Source organism: Solenopsis invicta, chromosome 14, assembly GCF_016802725.1.
Source record: "Solenopsis invicta isolate M01_SB chromosome 14, UNIL_Sinv_3.0, whole genome shotgun sequence".
Classification (NCBI taxonomy): domain Eukaryota; kingdom Metazoa; phylum Arthropoda; class Insecta; order Hymenoptera; family Formicidae; genus Solenopsis; species Solenopsis invicta.
The window spans coordinates 12,611,704-12,633,892 of record NC_052677.1 but is presented as its reverse complement, the minus strand read 5'-3'; the positions used below and the strand labels follow the sequence as shown (position 1 = coordinate 12,633,892).

General features: G+C 43.3%; 1 protein-coding gene across 2 annotated transcripts in view; it reads left to right on the top strand.

Moving 5' to 3' along the window:
• The window catches only part of LOC105201111 (LIM/homeobox protein Lhx9), a 186,817-nt gene that overhangs the window by 79,085 nt on the left and 85,543 nt on the right, over positions 1 to 22,189 (top strand). The window contains exon 1 of one of the 2 annotated variants that reach the window (XM_026137932.2): positions 586 to 1,544. The exons of the other annotated variant lie outside the window; for it this stretch is intronic. The gene's annotated coding sequence lies outside the window, so the exon portion shown is untranslated. Of the gene's footprint in view, positions 1 to 585; positions 1,545 to 22,189 lie in introns of those variants that run through there. 2 annotated transcript variants of the gene reach the window in all.

The following is a 22,189-nucleotide window of genomic DNA, read 5'->3' as shown; positions in this document are numbered from 1 at the left end:
TCGCACGAGACACAACACAATTTATTATTTGTATTTGTATTGTTCATTAAGAAAACTGATTCTAAAATTCTAATTTCTATTTTTAATATTTTATTTAATGTGTCTTTATTGTGCGCAAGATCCTTTTTTTTCGAGAAAATAAAAAACAAATTTGCAAATTTTAAGATTTTTTTTTTATACGATTTTAGACCAATTCAAAGAACTTTTTTCCGATTTTTTTATAATTTTTTTAAGTTAAAATTTTTTCAAGTTTTAACTAAATTTATCAATTTTTTATAATGATAAAATTGGATTGGATAAAATAAATAATTTAAAGGACAGTTACCTGAAACAAAGGATAAAAATAAATAACTTTAAAATAAAAGATGTATAGTTACTGTATTTATAATCGAATTTATTATTTTCTCGAAGCTTCCCCATGCTCTACATGCTCGAAATAAAACAGACATGCTTTATTAAATTTCCCATCGAAGAGGAGGAAAAGAACAAAGACGCAAAATGTTTAATTACGCGCCCTTATCGCGCCTTCGCCGGAAGTACGTAATCACGTGATCGTTTCTTCTCGCCTAACTTCATTGCGTCGCGATGGTCGCGGTAACGAACGCGTCAGTGCGGGAGTGCGAACGTTGTGGACATTCCGACGGCGATCGGTGGTAAACCTCTCGCGTGAGAGAAGGCCCGCGGAGTGCCGAAACTGTAATATCGCACGTTCCGATGGCTCCTGCTCGCGCCGAGTCCTTCAACGCTCTGACCGAGCATTGTTTTTCCCGACGCTCGTCGGAGAGACGCCGCCGCCGCCGCCCCGCGCGCGCCGCGTCGGTTGCTCCGTCGTCACGACACCGTGTATCGTCGCGTACCGCTTATGTTTCGGTCGTCCTCACATTCGATCGGCGTCGCGAATGTGCGTTAAGAGGCAACGGTTGAAGTAGTGGATCGAGGCACGCGAGGTGAACGACAACGTTGTTGGTTATGACGCTCGGACGGCCGTTAGTATCCCCCGCCTCCCCCCGCCATCTTTGCCGACTTTTGCGTTTCTCTCTCTTTCTCAAATCGCGAGTGCGGCCGGTCAGTGATTCGGTAAAACGTTCCAGTCGGGTATCGTTGCAATCGTCTTGCTCGAATTACTATTTTCGTCTTCTTTTCTTTTGAGGGAGAATTTGGATAAATAAGTCTATTGTTCATCGCGCGAGTGTTTGGCGCAGAGAGAGATACATACACACATACACGCATACATATGTGTACGCGTAGCAATTTGTCGGGTTGCCTTCGTAATTCCTCGCTGTTCAAAAGTGCGTCGACAAGTCCAGGGGTGTCGAATAAATCAACGCGTGTGTTTTAAGTGTCGCAAGTGCATTGTGCGTGCGAACGAGTGTGCGAGAGCAACGAGTGAGCGCGGGTGACAAGCTACGCTTGACGAACTCGAGAGAGCGACAGCGGCGGTTCCAGACACATCGAACATTCCGGATCGTATCTCTGCCTAGCCTAAAAAAAAAGGGGGAAAACATCGACACATCGCGGTTAGCTGCGTCGCGTGCTTCGTAACGGTGAGTAAGTTTACAAATACAATCGCGATAAACAGGACGACGCGCGCCTGCTAGCGCCTGCTAGCTCCTGCTAGCGCCCGCCACTCTCCTCGCCCTCGCGACGAGACTTCCGTGTCGTTCGACTCCTTCTCCGTCGTCCGGGAAATACCAACTCGATACGTATCGCCTCTGAGCTTTTAATTCGTACACGCTCGCTCGCGCGTCCGCGAAGGCGAGGGTACTCGCGGAATCAGGCGGTGGGGCCCCGGCGGCCTTGGATGCCCACGGGCTGCATGTAGGACAGACAGACGGACAGACGTACGGCCGGAGGAGAGTGGACCGCTAACAGAGAGGCTGTATGGCGTCTCTGATTGCCCATTGTCCGACTAATAAGATATTCTATCATCTCTCGTCGTGCCGACGATGCCGGAGCGTTTCGTGAGAGAGCGAGCGCGGACGCGCGAGTGTCCAATCGCCGGCGCGGCTCATCGGGGCCCCGACCAACCACGGCCAGTGCACCGTCCTGGCCTCCCCCGGGCCCTTTTGTCGGGCAAATGAGCTCGGCGTAAGTCAACCGATAAATAATATCCGACTTCGCGACCAGCTGCGAGCCTTAATGCGGGCCCATGTAAAAGTGTAATAGGGGCTTAATTGAACCCAGCCGGGACACATCCATCGGATCTCTCCCCGCGCACATATACGTGTAGGTAGTGATCTATTTATGTATGGAAGAAAAAAATTTCACCAGCTAATTATGGTTTGCCAAAATTGCATTTGTTACTGCAGAAAAAAACTGCCACTGTTACTATTCTGGTTTCGCATTGGCAAAGTACACTTTGCTATGATCAAGGGTGGGTTGTAATTAATTATAAAGCTAAAAGTCTATTACTTTTAACTTGTTGTTAGGTAATTTTAAATAATTTAATTTTTAATTTTGACTATGTACTTATTGAAATGCGTAAACTTTAATTAACTTTTTTCCAAATTAAAAATTTATATCAAAATTTCTATGTAAAACAAAGAAATTGTAAAAGTAAAAAGTACAATTTTACATGAATAATAATATTTTTCTGTTATTTACTATAAACTTAATTTACAAATAAGTAAGTTATATGAAAGTTTGAACCATATAATTGTTTCGAATAAATTAAATTTTTAATTATTAAATTAAAAATAAATTTTTAATTTAATATGAATATACATGAGAGAAAAAATATTTTTGAAAAAGTTTTACTTAATACAAAAAAAGTTATTTATTGACTGGGATCTAATAGCTTATTTACTTGCAATAAAGTTAAAAAATTCTTAATTGAAATATTTATGTGTGTAAATAAATGAAGAAAGAAGTTTGATAGTTTGATCAAATCTTTTGTCTTTCGCGATTTAAAAAAATATTTACTGTTAGATATTATTTTTATATTCAAGATAATTAGATTTTTTAATCTAAGAAAACAATTTAATTCAATTTAATAATATTATTACTTATTTTTAAAATTATTATTTAAATATAAAAATACAAAATTATATACTTTAGATAATATATACATATATATATATATATATATATATATTTATACTTAAAAGTAAATATTTTTTTATTAAACAGAACAACTGCTAGCATCAAAATATATGATTGTAAGATAATGTATAATAAGTAAATATGTAGTATAAGATAATTTTTTTGTTATAAAAAAAATGTTTTTCTGACTATGATACTTTCCAAAATTAACTTTCAGTTTAGTTACATTAAAAATTATATGAACAAAAAATTAATTTAACCAATTTAATTTAATCTTAACATAACTTTTAATTAATTTTGTTTTTGTTTTTTTTTAATTTTTAACGCAATTAAAAATTAATTTCATAACCTATTAACTTTAAGTTACTTCAAAAATATATTATCTTACTCTGCCCTTATTGGATTTTAAAATGAAAATAATATGGATTTGGGCAGTATACATTTTCGATTACTTCTACTTAAAAATTAATTCAGGAACTTGATATTCGGGTCTGCAGTAGCATCTACAATATTATCAGAAACATCAAAATTTGTGTCTCTTACAATAAATTACAGTTAATAGTTACAACACATACTATCATTTATTAAAGTATCGCAGCAAAATTTTTGTGACTCTTACTTGTAACGCCAATAGCTAATTAAATTTAGTTATGCTGCTAAAGATTTAGCTATCTATATGTTATAGCTAAAAGCTACCACACGCAGATTTTTGCTGCTACAGCTAATCTTTTTCTTTCCTCCACTTTTCTGGATTAAATTTCCTATTGGAATGAGGACAATAAAAACGTTGTCTCGGTGATAAACCAGGCCTCGCGTTTTATCTCGCTTTGCAATCGCTAGGTATCTAGGTGAAGAAGCTCCACGGAAGCTCTCATCACGCGATAATTTATCGAGTGTCTGTAGCGCGACGTCGAGCGCGGCATTGTGACAGATGGTTTCTCCCCTGAGATCTTATTCCACGCATATTCAAGCGGGAATGACTAACGACGATGACGATCTCTTCGTCTTTCAGCAGTTCCTCCTGGCTCCGGGCTGGCGATCGTTCTCCTTCGCGTCCATTTCAAGTTATTCGGTCTGGTCGACTTGCACGGCGGCGTAATGGTCGTCGGTCAGCGCGAAATAAATGCAAATTTCTCTGGCAACCGTCTATACGCGTGTCCTAATCGCGTCCGAGTTGGACCGCGCTTTTCATACGGTCCCATTTCTCAGCGTTCTTACCGTAAACCGAGCATCGATCTAATCCATTATCCGTATTCCCGCCAAGTATCAAAAAATGAAGGTACTCTCTCGGCTGACGGTTCGAGATCGGGACGCGCGCTACGCGAATCTCTCTCTTTCTCCCTTTCGCTCTCTTCTCGTGGAGCTTCTCTCCCGCAGCGATCTGCGCAACGTACACCGCCAGCAGGTCGACTCCCCCTCGAAGCCGGCGTCTCGATTTGTCACATTAACAAAGTGAACCCGTCCCCGAATCGAAAGCCATTTCCTCCCGCCCGGGTTCGGCTTCGTCGTCCGCAGAAAATCCCGCTCGCTCGCTTAGTAGCGGGTAGAGGAGAAGAGTTGCCACGCTTATCCGAAGAAAAACTCACTCGAGCTGCGGATTCGGGGCGTAAAGGCGGAGGAGAAAGAAAGGACCGAATCGACGAAACGTCGAATTGAGTACCGCCCTAATCGTGTCGAGATCTCGTCCTATGGTGTGACGCGCGCGCGAGTATATGGCGTACTTAGCGGAAAGCGGGAGAGAGCGAGGGAGAGGGAAGGAGGAGAGACAGAGAGAGAGAGAGAGAGAGAGAGACACACACGGCGAGGCCGATCGAGGGACGTCCGGAGTGAATGAGAATCATGATGGTGGCGGGCGAAGGGTAGGAGGCCGTGGAGGGGCCAGGAGGGAGAGGAGGACTGCTGACGGTGGTCGAGAGAGTCGATCGAGCGTGGGTTGCGGGGCAGGCTAATGCGAATATGCTGTCGTCCAGATAGAAAGAGATACCCGATAGCGAATCTGTGTCCGACACGGATGTCGAATTAGCTTGGATTTAGGTTGCCCGGGGAACTGACAAATAGTTATTGCTTGATTAGGTGCCGGTACTAGAGGCAGCTACCCTACCGGCGCGGGACGTCGCCGGGACCCTTTTCCAGCTCCTCCGTCGACCAGCGATTTTTGTCGGAGCTTGGAAAAGAGGGTGGCTTTATCTTCGGCTCTTTATCGCCTACTAAATCCTTCGTAGAATCGCACTCCGCGCGCCGAGTGTGTGACTTCTCGAGATCGATTGTGACGATAATTGCCTGATTACTTCGCCGTTCGCGTCTTCACGCGCGATATTTGCTTTAATATAAAAGCGATGATGTCGCTCTATATCGATGTTAATGGAGAGACTTCTCAAAAGATTATTTTTTCATTAATACGCTCGTCTATTTTGATAATGGAACGATCCCTTCGCCTGCCCAATCATAGTTTCCGCGTTTTTAACAGAGGACACAAAGGTGGTCATGCTTGAAAACGAAAAGCGTGGCGTCTAATTTATATGTTAATGAAGCAATGGCAGCTGGTCAGATGATGCGGGATCGAATTTGATAGCTAACTTTCAGTTCTAATAATCGTTATTACTTTCGAAAGCGATCAGACGCACGATAGGAATCGATGGTTGTTGTGAAATCTCTCAACTATGTAATTTATTTTTAAGTTACAAAATACAAGAAGGGGTTAATACAAGAGGGAGGTGAATACAATCAGGATTAAAAAAAAATAGATTTTATCTTATAACAAAAAAAAACTTTTCTTTAGACGAATCAATATGGATATACATATATTTAAAATCTTAAGTTAAAAACACAGAGAATCAGAATTTTTATTTAAAAAAATTACAGTTTTTACTTGGTAATAAAAAAATTGTTTTTTAATATCTATATTTATGAATCGTTTTTAAAATTTTAAAATTAAAAAATGCAGAAGGATAGAATCAGAAATTTTATTTAAAGAAAATTATAGCTTTCACGTTATAATAACAAAATTTTTCTTTGACTGAACTAATGTGTATGATTATTGATCGTTTTTTGAATTTTAAAGTTAGAAAATGGAGAATGAAGGAACTAGAATTTTTATTTTAAAAAATTACAGCTTTTACTTCATAATAAAAAAAATTGTCCTTTAGATGAATTGATATCTATATTTATTGATTGTTAAAAATTTTATGATTAAAAAGTGTGAAAAGGTAAAATCAGAGTTTTTATTTAAAGAAAAATTATAGCTTTTACTTTATAATAAAAAAATTATACTTTGGGCGAATTAATATGTATTTTTTGACCGTTTTTAAAAATTTTATTGAATGTTTTAGATATATCGAACTGTTTTTTTTTTTTTTTTTTTGTTTCGAAGAATATTGTACACCTAATTCGTGTTGCAGTTTGTAATTTCATCTACGCTCTTATTATGTTGATGGTAAATGTGTGTTAATGCGACGGGCCATCGAAATTAGAATGGTAATGGGCAGTAACGCTAGAGTCGCCGATTGAATAGGATTATAAATTTAAATCACGAGTTACATAGAAATTAATTTCGAATTACATTTAAAATATTGTCCTGGCTGACTAAATCAATTTGTAATTACTCGCGATGCTTGCTTTATTATCCATCAACGTCGCCGATAAATCGCAGCGAGCGTGCATTCTTTAAACGCACTTCGTCGTCTAGAGGCAGGTGGATAGGGATAGGAAAATGCCACGGCTTATTACATGAAACGAGATTTCCTCAGTGAAAATTTTACGGAGGCGCGATGTGCTAATTAAAGACGCTACCATATTTTGCGAAAACTAAGATGTCTCTTTTGCGAGTGCCATTTTCGCGACAGCTAGACCTCAATTATTCCCGACATCGAACGCAGAGCTATTCCACCGGTACTCTTTAATAAGGACTTTTGCTTTACGAGATTTTATACGGTACACGACGAGCTCATTATCTTAATTAAATCTACTACAGGAATTACAACTCGGAGTAAGGACTAGAATTACTTCAAAATTCATATACACGTTGCGCGGACGAGCTTTGCAAGCTCCCCCCCCCTCTCCCCAGCTTTAAAGAATTTACCGGCGTACGACGATGACAATAAAGGCAAGAGCTCGTATTTAAGTATCAACAGATATCGTAACGTACAAAATGCCGCGATTTCAGCTATCATTATCGCACTGCGGTACAATTTAAACATGGAGAATAATACGTTACAGCTTTTCGCGTGTTCCGCGTTCGTTGTACATATTACGCTTCACTTTCGCCCACGTGCATTCTCGCATCTTTTTTTTTTGTGTGTTTTGCGTCCATGTCCCGTCATATTTCGTGTATCGCTCCGAAATCCCCGCGCATCGGTTCTGCATCGTTTCTCTGTTTCGTTATAGACAAATTATGGCGCGATCGCCGTAAGCCGCGTTTATTATCGTAAACTCGATTTTTCATGACCGTGCCAATCGATACAGTCGGTTTCTCGCAACCGCAACGCGGTTATCCACGTACGATCCATTCCTCAAGTGCGCCACTGTTTCGGAGAGGCTCGTAATAGGCCGGTCAGCGCGGGACCCCTCTCGTAGATTTTCGATCGTAAACGTGAATTTTCATCGATCATTCTTCAAGAGTCCGTTTCCAACTGCCTACGCTGTGAAAAATTAACCGGCGCGGTGGTCAGCCGGAAATGTTGGCTTACGCACAACGAGCGCGCAGATAAACCTCTCGTTTGAAAGAGCAAGTCAAGGATGATAATTGTCTCACGAATGGAATCACGAATAGTTTCGACGACTATAAATGACGAAATAAATTGCGCGGTGCCGGCATACCGCGCTGTAAATTTTTCATGGACGATATTTCCCGCTCCGGCCATCGCGGCCCCATACATAAACCGGACAGAATCGGTCTTTAAAGCTTAACCCGAAATAAATCCTGCGAACATAAGTGCTCCTATTCCGTGTGGTCTATTCCTTCTACTGTCTATATTATCCCACGAGCCGTACATTCTCTACTCTTTCGAGTACACCATCTTAGAATAAATAAGATACGAATATTTACGTAAAATCGCGTGTACCTTGTATCACGTTAGATCCCACGAAGTCAACACTTTCGTTAAATTGGATCTCTCACCATCGTGAACCAAGTCCTCAAACATTTAATGCTGTTTATAGATGCTAATTTAGTAATATTGTATAATTTGAATTTTGATGCTTAAATTGTTTTTAAGCAGGAAATCTCGTAAAGAATGGAGAGTCCAGTTTAATAGCAAGAAAAAATATATAGAATTATTATCTATAAAAGGAAGTACTATAATTTATTACTAATTTAGTGCTCTCAGAGATGTGCTGCTAAAATAAAATTTCAAAATATATAATTGTTTAAAAAAATATCACTATCAGCGCTGCATCGTTATATCGGATATCTTCAGAATTTGTTGCTCGTTTTCGATATTAAAATGATGTAGGAAACACATATTTTATTAACATTCAAATTTGCTTTTAACTGTAACACGATAACAATAATTAACTCATTCCGTTGCCCCCTATAAAATCGGCGATCAGATCGTCAAAGAGTTTGATGCTAGCGTTAGATTATGGTACTAAAATAATACTCAGACATTGTAGTATTAAAAATGTAAAAGTCTCTGAATTTAGTTCTAACCGCATTATGTTGAAAATAATTTGTTTATTCGCGGTGAGGGCGCTTCGCGATCTAAAATCCGTCGCCCGATCGTTAAAGAATTTGGTGCTTGCTTATGATACTAAAATAATCTTCGGACATCAAAATATAAAAACTTTAGTACTTAATGGATTTTAGAGAGAGAAAAAGAGCGACGCGCATTTTTCCCGAATAAACAAATTATTTTCAACATGATACAGGTAGCATTGAATTTGGAGATTTTTGCTTTGATACTACGATGTCTGAAAATTATTTTAGTATCACAATTTTGCGAACAGCAACAATTCTTTGACGATCTGATAATGAAACATAAGCGTTAATAACTGAGATAAGTTAGCAACAAATTTTAATCTTGATACATTTCAATAGTATGTGATTTCTACATTTATTTTAGTACTGAAAGTATGCGAGCAACAAATTCTATAGGTACAGGTGTCGGATACGACGGTGCAGCTGAGTATACAGTGATATTTTTTTAAACAATTACATATTTTAAAATTATTTTAGCAATATCTTGGAACACTAAATTTTAACATATTTTTTTTTGTATACAACCTATACATGTATGTTTTCTGTTACGGGAGGTCCAGCTTGCTATTAAGTTTAACTCCTCACTTCCCTATTTTTTATGCGATTTCCTGCTTAATAGTTTGAGCTTCAAATTTCAGACTATAAAATTAAATTAGCATCTAAATAGCATTAAATTTTTGACAAGTATGAACTTGATTTACGGGGTCCAGTTTAGTGAGGATGAAGTCAAGAAGGCTCGCGGCCCATTCGAGACCACAATTGTGGCAATCATCCGCGAATTCCTGTGAAATATCTATCGCGGTTCACACACAGATGATTTCTATTCTCTCCTATCACGAACGCACAGCGAGTCCACATTCGCGATCGTCGCTGTGCGTTCACGATAGGCGAGAAGAGCAAGGAAGCACGTTTAGACATTAGCGTGTATAGATTCACTAATACATCACGAGAACAGTTTGTTATTCTGAAAATATTTGAATTCGATAAATCGTACTCCAAATATAGATTCGATCGCGGGAAGCTGCTGCGAACGAGGAATGTAAGCGAGTGAAATCGCGGGCGAGACGACAATTTACGATTCTTACATTCGTTCCGTCCGTCGGCTAAAGCTTTCTTCGCCACCGATCTTTAGAAGCGTGCGATAAATAATAATTTGCCACCGTACTGAGGGGCAGTTAAGTGAGGCCGGTGACCAATGATGATCTGGGATTTACGCCGGTCTTATTTATACCGTCGATTGCCGGGCAAGCGACGCTCCTGCCGCATGATCATCCGGGCGCGCATTGTACGCGACGAAAAACTTGTTAGGCAATCTTGCTCTCCTTCACGCGAGAAAGAGGCGAGCGAATCCGGATAACGTTGAATTTTTCGAACGGCAGGAGAACGCTTGAAAACGCTATTCTTGTATTTCGCGAATTAATCGCTCTTGAGGTCGAACTGTCGTGCGTATCGCGCGAAGTTATATGATGATACGTGAAAGGGATACGATCGAAAGTAACTAGATTATATATATCTGAGTTTCTATCATTAATACCTGCGAGTATAATCATAACGTACATCGGCGATATATCGCTGCAGCAGGATCTGGTCCTATAGGAACGCCAGTTATCTCGACTCGCGGATCAATCGCGCAAACCTCGGTTTTGCGAAACAATAACGTAGTTTCGCTGTATATACAAGCGGTCGTGTTCGCATTCATCGGCGAGCGCGTGTTCACCGCTGCGATGCCTGCCGTGCAAAAGTTTGCGTTTTATTACGCGTATCTCTCCATGCGTTCGCGCTATAACTTTTTCACGTGTCCGGTAACGCAGCTTCGGCTCTCTAAAGAAATCAAGAAGAACGGGATTTTCAGAATAAACGTTGCAGAAAACGCGATTAATCGCGTACATCTTGTCCCCTCAAAGATTTGTGCGTGGTGTAAAAAAATCCGACTGCTTCTGAATATATACACGTGCAACAAGAACTGCTTTATTCAACGGGGAATCGTACAAGCTGCTCTATTTACGATGTTTGTTTACGATGACGTTGAATGGCACTCGATTAAAATATCCTTCATTCATCTCTCTTTAATCGATGAGTGCTCCGCTTTAGAAATGTTATACCGTGAACAGCGCTAAGACAGGACGCTCCTATCTGAATAAAAAAAATCATTAGCCGATTAGATGCTTGTTAGCATTATTTATTATGTCTATTAGATTAACTTTCAATTTAATAACGTGATATTAATATTTTTTTTTTTTTTAACTTGGGTCTACGTTTTTAGATCGAAAATTTATTCGTCACGCAGCTTCGTCAACTTGAAACGGTATATAAAATCATACAATAAATATGAGCACTAAAATCTACACTGAAAGAAGTGGAAAGAACGATTTTGTTGAAAACACAGATATGAAAATAATTATTTAAGTTTGGTAACCTTACCTTACCAAACGTAATAGTTACCAAATCCTTTTTCCAGTGCAATGTAATTATTTTAATGATCCAACATAATTATTTTCACATCTGTATTTTCAACAAAATCGTATTTTTTTTTTATCTTTCTATTACTAAATTTGGTAGCTTCACCAAATTCGGTAATAGTTATCAGATTTTTTTTCAGTGCGGTGTGTGCAATTATTTTAATGATTCAGCATAATTATTTTCATATCTGTACTTTCAACGAAATTTATTCTTTCAGTGTATCTGTGATAAGGCATTTCGATTGTTTATATTGTGTCTTGACACGTCAGTCGAAGCTCTCTGTTAAATAATTAAAAACAAAATCGTGTTTTTAATGGTATAGCTATTCGCCAGTCTGAGAGAGAGAGGATACGAATCCCTGTAGTTGATCTAGTGTCGAAGAACGCGCCCGGAATGGCGTCGCGTCATTGTCACCGTGCGCGATTGACTCGCCCTCGTTTTTGTTTTCTCTCCAGACCAGGTCTCTCTCTCTCTCTCTCTCTCTCGCTCTCGCGGCAGACGAGGTGAGCTGGGTGCTCGTTTGCGGCGTGCACGATTACGAGAGTCGAAACGCGTTTTTTGGATCTATCTGGCTATAACTGCGATTCGCGGTCGTTTTGTGTTCCGCGTGTACGTCGAACCCTACCTCACTCGTCTCGTCCTGTCGCTGCTGCTGCCGCCGCCGCCGCCGCCGCCGCCGCGGCGGTGTCTCTTTATCACTCCCGACGCCCGCGAACGACGTTACGAGGGCGATACAACGGGCATCGCCTGGCGATACCTGGTCCCGTCGCGTCGACTCTTTGTTCCTATTCGCGTACGGCCATTGTGCCGCTTCCCGTTCGCCAGACTATCGCGATAAACAGCCGGAAAAGCCGCGATGAATGACATCGCGCAACCTTCGTTACGAGCACGTAGCGACTTTCGCGTTCTGGAGTCTGGATTTTCGCCCGTTGCGCTTTTATTTCGATTCTCGTTCGCGCGCCACGCCACGCCATGCCGCGCCGTTCCCCCGATCGTCGTACAGTTGTATTTTAGATATCTATGCGGCGCTTGTGCCGCGATCGACTGCGTACGCGAAACTCGCGGCACGAGCCTCTCCGAGAAATCTCGACGATTTTTCAACACTTCGCTGTAGATGTTTAATGTAAAATCCTGCGCGAGAATTCGCGCAACGCAACAGCGGCGCGGCGTTTCGAAACGCAACGGCGCCGATCACCGTGCGAGCAGATACCGCGAATAAAACAAGAATGTTATATGAATATGCCAAGTGTTTCTCGCGTTCCTTTGGTTAATCGACGAGGATGCGGTTGACAGCTTTAATACACTTTTATTCGCGCGATACGAGAGTGCGTCTGACAGCCTCCTCACTGTGTGCGCTATTGTATTATCGGCGAGAGAGCCGAGGGTACGCAAACCCGCTAAGCGCACTCCATCTCCGGGAGAGTTGGCCGCCGAGAGTTTTCGTCTCTGTCCGTGTTTCAGCTACTTTTCAGATACCTTTCCGGAAGGAACCACTTGTGTGTGTGTCTGTGTGTATGTAAACTCGTTCTTTTTTAGCGGCCCCAAATACATCGATGTGCGTTAACCGTTATCCCGAACTTTCTTCTACGCTTTCAGATTAATAAACTTTATCTACACGCGCGCGATTCTCTCGTCGTCATTCGTGCGCCGTGAACGCGGCGCTCAATTTCGCAGTCGACGACGACGACGACGATTTCGTGTTCGTGGTCGGCAGTTGATATCGCTCAGCTTTTCATGAACCGCCTGGTAAAAAAAGACGCACGAAAACGCCGCCGGGCACGAAATGGCTCCCTCTCGTTCAATCCACTTTTGGGGGAAACGACGCCAGTCATATTTCTTGCGCGAACGTGCCGAATGTGACGACTCCGCCGTCATGAAGTGACGTACCTGCTCGTTTCACGCGAGCGTGCGGAAAATTGGTAGACGTCATCGGAAACACCCATAAAGACGCGTACGTCCGTGCTGTGCTCCTCGGAAAAATTAGTTTACCGTTGCCTCGCCCCGGCGGGATTACCACGTTCTCGCCGACATTCGGTATAAATCTTTCATCTTTTTGCAAACATCACTTTTGACAATTTGTAGGAGAAGGAGAGATGAGAGAAAAAAAGATCATAAATATACATAACTATTTACTCTCTTGACCCTCCGTGGTCCAACCAGGTACTTGAAAATTCAGACAAATTTTCAATTTTGAATTATTCTGCCTCGAATTCGGACACGTACGAAAAAGAAAAAAAAAATGTTTCGGGTCAAACAATTGTAAAATCGTATTCTGAAATGTTGAAAGAGTGTACCGGAGTTTTTTCAGATTTTTTTAGAGCCCCAAAACCCTTTCAAAAAACCTATCAGGTACCAGTGACCCAATTGGACTGGGAAGGCAGCGAGGAAAAAAAAATGTTGGACGGGCTAATGTAGAAATGGCAATCCGGCATATTTTTCACTGATAACATTGAAACGATGGTTAATGCGTTTATTTGAGAATTTTTGTAGATTTCTCGTTCGTCTGTGTAACTCGCATTCCCCGACATTGAGAAAAAATCCCGAGTAAATCGCATAATGCGAGACTTCGCCGGTTTAAAGCGCGTTTCGCGCGGCGCGTGATTAATTCACCGTGGTGCGCATTAATGTAAATTCATTATGCGCGAGGCACGGCTAATTGGCGGCGTAAATCTTGTGGGGCGCGTATTTAATAAAAACAAAAGGATAAGATGAGCCCAGCCGTACTATCAAAAGTCCACATTTTTTACGAGGACTTTGGCGAAATTTCACGAGCCTCCCGCTGCGCCGATCCGCAGCGATCGTTTTACTTTTGTCGTTTCATGCGCACACAGGGCATTTATTTATTATTTACACAGGGCCAATTAAAGGCCAATTAGATGGCGGCCGATTAATTTGCAAAGTATGTGTCGTGAGCTGAAGCTACCGCGGCGTCCAATCCTTAATGCGTTAACGATTGCATCAATTTCTCTTGCGTATTACTTTCCGTCTGTGATCCGAGAGAGACATCTTGAAAGAGAAATTTCAAATGAGTTGACTAATCCGTAAAGATGTCGAATCTCTTATCGGCGAATTTAATTAGAATTAGTCGCTGAATGAATTTAATTAATTTAAATTCGGTCTCTCTCAACCCGACTGGAGCGGTTCTTGTACGCTTTCCCTTGGCCTCGTAATTTTTTGTAAATCGTCAAATATATCTTAAAAGTTGTCGCGCGCACGGTGGGAAAAAAAACACGGTTTGTTTCGCTAGATTCAGGCTCATCACGTGACAAGAGGACGGCCCTGGCCGCGAACGAGCAGCGCGGATTACAAATCGTCGCGAAGTATCCAGTTCCAACCTGTTAGGGGCGCTGAAAAATCTCGCAGGTACTCGCGCGCAGGAATTTCCTATCAATTAGGGACAGGTTTCCACGCGGCGGCGGTGGCGGCGGCGGTGGCGGCGGCGGCGGCGGCGGCGGCGGCGGCGGTGGTGGTACCGGTGGCGGCGACGGCGACGTTGATGGTGGTGTGGACTTTTTTTTTCCTTTCCCTCCTTACTTTCTCTCCCTCTTTCTCTCTTTCTTGAGTCCCACAGAATCCTGTTTCTCTCATTTATACAGTTAGCCGCTTAAACGGCTACTCGCGAATAAAGCCGAGCGAGCGATGAGGCCGTGGTTCGTCGGGACACGCGGTAGGCTATTAAATCGAGCCAATGGAGGATCCCGCATCCTCCGCGAATTCAATTCTGAACGAAATACCGCAACGACGGTAACGAAGTGTCCGTTTTATAACTGTTGAAGCTGCAACGCTGGCCGTAAATAATATCGTGCGGGATAATTTATCTCTCTAATATTATTTCTGAAAATTGATCTTAGGCTTTTACCAAGACCTTTTAGTAAGTGTTCATTTTAGTTATTTGAACCGTCTATCCTCTCGCTTTTTCTAAGAATAGAGAAAAATGCTTCGTGTTCTTTAAAGAACACTCTTGTAGATTTTCCTTTCTCGGCAGTGGTCATTGTTTAAGATTCATGAAAGCATTCAAGCCCTCTTAAGAGCCTTTAAAGACTAATTAATGTAGGTACTCTTAAAGACGAAAAAAGTAATCCTGTAAGATTATTCCTAAAGGCCTAAGTAAAAAGCGATTTAATGATATCCAATTATTTGTGCGTCTCATCGATCCACCACCGAGAGATGCGTTTGGCAAAATTAAATGCGAAACGCAGGTAATTTCGCCGCTCGAAACTTTTCTGACGAGAGAAAGAGAGAGAGAGAGAGAGACTCAAATTTTGCAGACGTCAGCTATAACATTCTTATATTTTCTCGCCAGACATCCTGTATAATTTGGGATTGCAAAGGTTTAAAGGGAATGGAGCGAGATTGGTCAAGAAATAAAACGGGACAGTCGCGCGCGTATTCACGTTGGCCGATCGAGGACGGTGAACGCGTGAACGAAGCGGACGAAGGAGCGAAAAATAAGCAAATAAATAAAATAGATGTCTCCGAGGCGAGTCGCGAGTGTCGCTAATGAACTGGTCTCTATCATCTCGCTTGTACCGGTAGCTCCTCTCCTTCTCGCTCGCAGGCGTTGGCCCGACTACGCTCGACCGGTCTTTATTATACTCAGCTCACTGTCGTTAATTGCGCACGCACCTACGTAAGCATGGCGCCCCGATAATCCGCTTGGGAACTGTCCGATACCACCGGCTCGACGAATTTATGAGTCGTCGGAACAGCGCGAAGAGATCAAGGTTTGACTTCCGGAACGTTTCTTAGCGCAAAGATTACCGAGGGTAATTACAATTAGCTTTGTCCTCTGGATACGTCGTCCAGACGTTGTAAGTCTGTAAACAAAATTATTCCATCGCTGTTATTTGATCCGTAGAACGTACGTTTCACTCTAGATAAGAGAAGAATTGTGTTATCAATTTATCCGATAAACATATTCTTCCACTTTATTCTGTACGAAGCTTCCGTTGAACTTGCGATGAGATTAGTGCAGTAACAACTTTCGTTATGGCTTCACTTCAGAACGTAATTTCCCAAAATAATTGCTCTTTCCCTCTCTTAGTAATCTGCAAAACCGCCAATTTTCCCAATCGCATCTCATACAGGTTCAAGTAACGGTGGAAGATGTGAAAATATGTATGAGAGGTGGAGAGAGAGAGAGAGAGAGAGAGAGAGAGAGAGAGAGAGAGAGTACAGCAGAGAAAAGGAGATAAAGTAGGAGGAGGTCGAAGCCCGCGCGGCTGACCTGGGACAACAGGTTGAATTAATTGACAAAGATAGCATTTTCCGCGTCGGCGTGCCTACCTAAACGCAAATATTCGATTGCGCTCGTCAGGTTCTACAGTCAGGCGCGATAGGATAGCCGAGGGTGTACGAGAGGGATACAGCGGGACGCGGTGGGTGGCTTCGCTAGTGAGAGGAGGAGATGGAGGAGGAGGAGGAGGAGGAGGTGGAGGAGGCGGGGGCGGGCAAGCCGCGGTTCGGTTGATCGAACACATTTTAATCAATTCCATTAGTCCGCCCTGTAACCGTCCACACGGATATTTGTTGGCTCGCGCTCCCGAGAAACACGCTATGGGCGCAATACCGAGAGAGACGGAGACACCGGCGTACTTAGGGGACGCGCGCGCGCGCGGATGCGAGGGAGCGAGATGAACAGAGGGACCGAGAGCCGTGTGTGGGTGCGCGTACATGTCTCGGCGCATATCCTGGTGGTGTACGCACGTGCAAGAAAGAGGGGACCGTGTGCCGGTGTGCGTGGAGCCCGAGGTCCGGGCCGGTTCACGAACGGCGCGGCGGCGGTGGCGGCAGCGGCGGCGGCGGCGGCGGCGGCGGCGGTGGCGGCGGCGGGGGCGTCGGTTCGCCAGCGACGTCATCGTTTCGGTTTACACGCGCCAATCATCGGCCGACTAATTGGTCGGTACTCCGCGACCGATTCCGCGCTCCATCGATTCCGAGTCGCCCGCCCTCGAAATCACACGCGTTTTCGCGAGAATGCAGCGCGATTAATGGCGTTACCGCACGCGCGCTTCGGCGCACGTTGCTGTGAGGTTTTGGCATTTAGAAAACACATTTTTTGTCGAGTAGCCAAGAGTTATGCACTCTCTTCCCGAAGCGAAATGCCCCCGGAGGGCACAGCGAGAGAGAAGCAAATTCAGCGAGCGAATTTGCCAAATCGAGCCGTCGTCGCGACCGTACTTGAATTCCACGTACCGATAGAATGACGAAATTAATAATCGTGGAAATTAGAAGGAAATCGTCGCGAATTAAGAGTACCGCTGTGTAAATTCCGACAGATTTCTCATACATAGAATTCTTGATTCTAAATCAGTAGTGAAAATTGCGCTTTAGGATCCGGAAGGTTTCTTCACCGATAAGCGGAATCAGCCTGTCGCGAAACGTTCCGGGGTTCCGGGTTAATTACCCATCGGGCCGGCGGACAGGAACGAGAGCGGCTCTCCTCCTCTTTCCGGCAACAATTTCAACTCATAAGGCTACAATGTATTCGTCGTTCCGAAGGTGCCAGCCGCGCGTCCGTGCGAGGGTTTGCCATAATTACTCGAACGGTAATACAGGACGGCCCTTGAGTGGCAGCTCATATTACTCGCCTAACCCGCGTGAAAACTAACCCCTTGGGGAATGGGATGTAGAATGGGAATTACCGCGTCGGGGAGTTAGGGGACAGGAGGGGAGAAACAAGAGCGAGCGAGAAGAGGAGAGACGACAGAGAGGGAGAAAAAAGGATCTGAAGCCGCGCGCGCGTTTCAACGACCTCCTTCTCGCCTTCGGTAACATCTCGCTACATTTTTATGGACTGTGAGTGGGCATGCCGAGATAAATTACTTTCCTTCTCTCGAACCTCGAAGCGCGCGTAATTCGCAATTATCGCGATACGCTGGATTGCTCGGCCGAAGACAGTTGGGCTGGCAGTTCTGATTCTGTTAATCCTTAACAGATCCTTCCTTTCGTCCTGGTACGAGAGAGAGGGGGGGAGGGAGAGCGAAAAGAAGGATTTGATCCGGCAAAGCTATAGGCGACGTCTGGATAAAGAAAATACGTCTGACTCTAACAGCGCTAGAATTACAGCCAGAAATATGTAATAAATAAACGAAAAGTTGAAGCGGAATCGACGCTCGCAAATTAATCTATAGTTGTATAAGACATCCGTTCGTAATTAGCGATTCCGTTAGAGCGGGCTCGATGAAAATGCTATACGTTTACATACCGAGCGATTAAAAAGCCTTTTAAAATTTAGTCCGCGGATCCGTCGAGTGATTCCCGTAGCCAATAGAAATTTACAGCGTTTATTAACATTTTATTGCCAGTGTTGAGTAATTCTCTCATTTCACAATTACGTATAAATATCGAGGAAAATATTTAAATGTTTTCAGATGTCCAATTTAATCAAGAAGAGCGATTCGGGCGTGTCACAGAGCGTGGCCGTGTCAGCCCTCGATTTAAAAAGTCTTAATGCACTTTCGCGTCGTTGTGTAACGGGGAAACGCGAGAGGGAGAGAGAGAGAGCTAATTCGTCGCATTTATAAATATTTGCGATGCGCGCGATCGTGTCGATCCTTCCGATAAATTTGCGCGAATACGCGATGGGCTGTCCGTCGAGCGTGAAGTCGCGCGCGGGCAAACTACGCGGGTGAGCCGCGCGCGATGTAAATTTATAGAGTATTACGTTTAAATTTGATCAGCGTGGACATTTATTTCGAAACGCCGCGATACGAGCCGCGCCACGCCGCGCCGCGCCGCGCCGCGCCGCCGCAGCCCCTCGCGCTCATGCGGCGAATTTTCATAATATGCAGATTTCAGTGCGCGCCGGACACTCGGTATGGATTTTTCGCCGCGTATATCGCCTGGCGGCGCGTTTACACGGCTCGACGAACTCGCGTTAACGTTGAAAGCGCAATCGGGCGCCGTTAACCCCTGAGCGATGAAGTTGCGCGGGACTGCGGCTACGGGGTCAAAAATTATTTTCTTCCTAGAGCGTAGAGATTACGCGGATCAAGTATCCTTCTAAGTTTGTCCCTCTTTGTATTCGAGCGCCGAGATGGCGAGAGAGAAGGATGGGAGGGAGGATGCACGCGAGATGCAGAAAGGGAAACTATACGGAGAAGGAGAGCGCTCGAGTGACAGAGGAAGAGGAGGAAGGGGAGGAAGATAGTGGTGAAGTAACAGCAGAGGTTGAGGAAGCAATCCCGAAGTAACAGAAACGAGGGGAGTAAATCCGAGGTAATCAAAGAACGTACAAAGTATCGGTGTTCAGCCTGCCGCCTTGGCCTCATCCTGACCGAGAAGAAGGAAGGCGAGAGGCCCTCGACACGATCGCGAGATTACCTACACCCACGCCGACAGATAATAGATAGTAATTGCAGGTCTGCCCGGCTTGAAATCGGCTCGACAGATCGATCGGCCCGCGGTGGGAAGAGGGAGATAATGATGCGCTTAGGAAGAGACCGTTCTCACATTATTTTCTCGCGATACAACTCGTCCGTGCTTATTATTGTACGCACGCGCTTGTGATGGGAGCCCGACGATCGAAAATCGGCGCGATCTGGGCCGGTTTCTCGGGCCGGCCATATTGGGCATCGCTGGTGGAATTCGAACGATGACCCCCGACCCTTCCGCAGGGGATCGTCCGTCTTCTTTTAGCCCGACATGCGTGTGATTGGCACGCTCGTTAGAATGCGCCTGTTGTGAACATGAACTGCAATTTTGCCGATTCGGTTCAGTCAACTTTTGTCTACGGCATTCTTTATAGACTCCCCGTAAATTGTTTATAATCTTTTTCTTAATTTATCACGTCACGTCCTACGTGTCAACGCAGAGAAAAACGTTACTTTATACTCGGCGTTTCTATTCGTTTGACTTACATTCATTTCATAGGAACGATATATCTTTAGGTAAAAACGTTGTTTCATTGAATACAAATTTGTTAGTTTTGTTGCATTAAATCATATTGTTTGGCAGAAGAAACGATTGCGTGAAACAATTTTTTCGATAAAATAGCATTTTCTCTAATTACACTAAATATTGCTCAATGAAATAAAAGCTAAATATTACTAAAAAAAAAAATAAATAAAGCATTTTACTTCAGCTATTAGCAATGTGTAGATATGCTCAGATTCAATGTTACCGAAACGAGAATCGCGGGTCGGATGGTGTTCAATCTTTTCGTGCTAATATCGAAAGTATGGTTTGGTTTGTTCGTTTACGAAAAAAGATTTGATTAAAATTTGCTTTATTAAAAGAGGATGCTTCGATATTGCTTCATTTTTCAAAACATATGACTTATCACGTTGTCAACGTTTGCGGATAAATATTGTATGTGGTAATAATTTTTTCTGTATATAACATTTTTTGCAAGCAAGCTTACTAAAGTAAATGTTTTTTATAAGCAAAATTGGTAAAGTATTGAAAAATAAATATCTCTTATTCCAACAAATGAATGTAATTAAATTATTAAATTGAAATTATAAATTCCTTTATTGAAATAACACAATACTTTTACTGAAACAATGAAATTGTTTGAATATTATAATAAAATTGTTTAAGTGAAAAAGAAATACAATTTTTTTTTCAACAGCAAATATTTACTTTAAGATACATGTATTATTTGAAAAAGTCAAACAATTGCAATTTTCAATTAAAACAGTGGCTTGGTCGAATTATTTTAACGCATAAATTTATTTGAATTTAAGAAAAAATTTGTTAAATCTGAAGAAACATTTTTCTCTGTGAATAAACGGGTCTTTGTTATATAATTCCGAACAGGCTGGAACATAGAGATATTTGAATGTTTCAATTCATTTACGTCTCCCCGGCAATTAAATTGGAAGAAGTTAAATTAAGCCAGCGCTTCATTAATGTCGTGCATGAGTTCTAACAAGGATCCACTAAATATTTGCAAAAGGACTCCCCGTTTACATTAAACGAAGAGGAGGAAGAAAACGGAGACAGGTATTCTCAACGAAGCGCGCAGCAGGGAAGGAGACAAAAGGCGATTAAGATCATTGCGGTGGCAATTTAGCGCGGTAACACGAATCAAAGCCCAAAAAAGCGGCCGACCTACGGACCTTCGGATTTGGATTTAACGAAGGAGGTTCGAGGAAACGAACTCGGCAGAGACAAAGCATGAGATTGCGAGGGAGAAAGAGAGAAAGAATTGGAGAGAGAAAGAATGGACGAGAACGTTGTGGCAGAGGACGAAGAAGGAGACGGAGAGGGAAGAAGACTCTCTCCCCGGTCGAGTGAGGAAGACGAAGGCGCGGGAGGAATGAAGAGGGACGACGAGGGAAGGCGAAAGAGATGGCTGGAAAGGCGAAGGAGTAGGTTGTGGAAGGGTTTTCGAGGCGAGTCGCCGAGCCTAACCGTGCAGCACTCGAACTCGAACTCAAACAACTTTGAGCTGTGTGTACCCGCGCAAACAAAACAGCGCACTAATTGCTTACGTCACTCGGCAAGTCAATGGACTTCTTGACTGAGCACTCTGAGTCATGCAACTGAGCTCCGGCGGAGGCAATGTGCACCGCGCCGCGCCGCGCCGCGCCGCGCCGCACCGCACCGCACCGCACCGCACCGCGTCGTACCGCGCGGCTCCGCTCCGCTCCGCGTTGCTTCGGTACTCGCGCCGTGCCGTTCCGAGCCGTGCCGTGCCGTGCCGTGCCGTGCCGTGCCGTGTGCCGCCAAGCCACCTCGGGTTTCAATTAAATCACGTCCACGCACTGTTTACCTCGCATAAACGCACTGGCTCCCTCGTACGCGACACATCGGCGATGTTAATGACGGTGACGCGGTATGACGACATCTACTTCTGTCCTGTTTGTTTTACCTCGTCAGATTTATGTCATACGTTACGTGCATCTGCCAAAACGATGATGTGTATCTCAATAAATTCAGAATTATTTCGACGTTTAATTTCGAGTCGGTTCGAATTTGCTCTACAGGGCAAACCGTGACTCGCATGCTAGTGAAGGCGAACGAAATAAATTCAGAATCATCGAT